The 1,876-nt window shown below is 36.0% G+C and overlaps 1 pseudogene; it reads left to right on the forward strand.

Moving 5' to 3' along the window:
• The first annotated feature begins 483 nt into the window (after positions 1-483).
• On the forward strand, positions 484-664 carry LOC113595697 (uncharacterized; annotated as a pseudogene).
• The last annotated feature ends 1,212 nt before the right edge of the window (positions 665-1,876 follow it).

The raw sequence follows: 1,876 nt of genomic DNA on the forward strand, positions 1-1,876 counted from the left end.
CCTCCCATCTCTTTTTTCTTTTCTTTTCTTTCTTTTTTCCCACGATCTCTTACTCCAGAAGGTGGGATTTCTCACTTTCCTATATGGAAAGGACATGTGTCTACCCGTGGGAATTTGATGCTCAGGTCAACCTTTCCTGGCCCTTGACGATTTTTAAAGAGTAGAAAAAGTTAGAGGTTTATTTTGCTCCCTCTACAATGCTTGGCTTCTAAGAATATTGTCGTAAAGATTACTCAAAAATCCCATTTTGGGTAGCCAGTGATTGAATATCACCTCTTTCTTTGCTGTTCCTATTTGGTATCTCCAGTAGATGGATATCGCTAAATAACTAGAAAGCTACATTCATGGAAATATAACAAGAAAGCTTCACATTTTCATATTTATTATATATTATGTATATTTATACACCTTCTGAAATTTAAAATAGATTACATATTTGTAGTTTTATAATATGTTATATGCTATTATATAAAACAGTCAAAGATTGCTTCTCAGCCTTATGGCTAAGATCAAGTGTAGTATCTGTTCTTATCAGTTTAATAAAACAGTCAAAGAATATTCCATTGGCTTCTGTGATTGAGTGAACAAACAAGAGTTGGAGTGGCTGTAGTTATCACAATCAGGTGCCATTTATTACTATCGTTTATGCCAAACAGAAACTCATAGAAAAGCAGAAATAGAACAGATCCTTTTTGGAAATAAGACAGTATAGTTAAAAATTACATTTAAAAAAGTATAACATAAATTATGACAATTAAAATTAATCTTTATTAAAATTTTATTTATTTATTTACTTATTTGAAAGAGTGTGTACAAGCATGCATCACAAGAGCATGGGAGGGGCAGAGAGAGAATTCCAAGCAGGATCTGTGCTTTCAGTGTGGAACCCTACATGGGGCTCAATTGCAGGAACATGAGATCATGACCTGAGCCGAAATCAAGGGCTGGATGCTCAACCGACTGAGCTATCCAGGCGCCGCAGAAAATTAACATTTTAAATTTGTAAAAATACATGAACCTAAGCATAATTAAAACTAGAATTATAAAATATTTAGAAAGTTATATAGACTCCTGGTAAACATGGCAAGTTGAGTAGGCAAACGCCAGACCAATGAAAGGAATGACTGAGTCAGAAAGGAGACCCTGAAGGAGCCTCCTGAAAAATCACTTGCACTGAGTTTTCCTCTGGTGCCTTGATCCTCTCTCTTTGCTGTAATTGTTAAAAATTTCACAACTGTTTGAATATGTGTGAGCTTCTTTTAAGCTCCTGCTAAGGATTTGATATGTTCCTTTTCATGTCTTTTTTCAATTCTGGAAAATTTTTTAGTTCTTATCTCTACCATAATTGGCTCTCTCCCATTCTCTCTGTGCCCTCTGTCTGGAATTTTTTTAAACAACATATATCAGAATTGGTGATTACATCCTTCATGTTCCTAACTTCTCTATCCTATATTGTCTCTGTCTCTCGGTATGGTGTTTTGAGAAACTTGACTTCCTCAGACCTATTTTCCAATTCTTTTTTTTTTAATTTTAATTTTTTATTTTTTTATTAAAATGTTTTATTTATTTTTGAGACAGAGCATGAGCAGGGGAGGGGCAGAGAGAGAGGGAGACACAGAATCTGAAGCAGACTCCAGGCTCCAAGCCGTCAGCACAGAGCCTGATGCAGGGCTTGAACTCACGAACCGTGAGATCATGACCTGAATCAAAGTCAGATGCTTAACTGACTGAGCCACCCAGGCACCCCCTATTTTCCAGTTCTTGACCTCTTTCTTGAGCAGGGTCTGGTTTGTTGTTCAACCTATCTGAGTTATTTTATTTCAATGACTGCCTACATTAATTGATTCTTTTCCATTCTGTCCTATTCTTGCCCAAT

The sequence above is a fragment of the Acinonyx jubatus genome, chromosome E4, assembly GCF_027475565.1.
Source record: "Acinonyx jubatus isolate Ajub_Pintada_27869175 chromosome E4, VMU_Ajub_asm_v1.0, whole genome shotgun sequence".
Classification (NCBI taxonomy): domain Eukaryota; kingdom Metazoa; phylum Chordata; class Mammalia; order Carnivora; family Felidae; genus Acinonyx; species Acinonyx jubatus.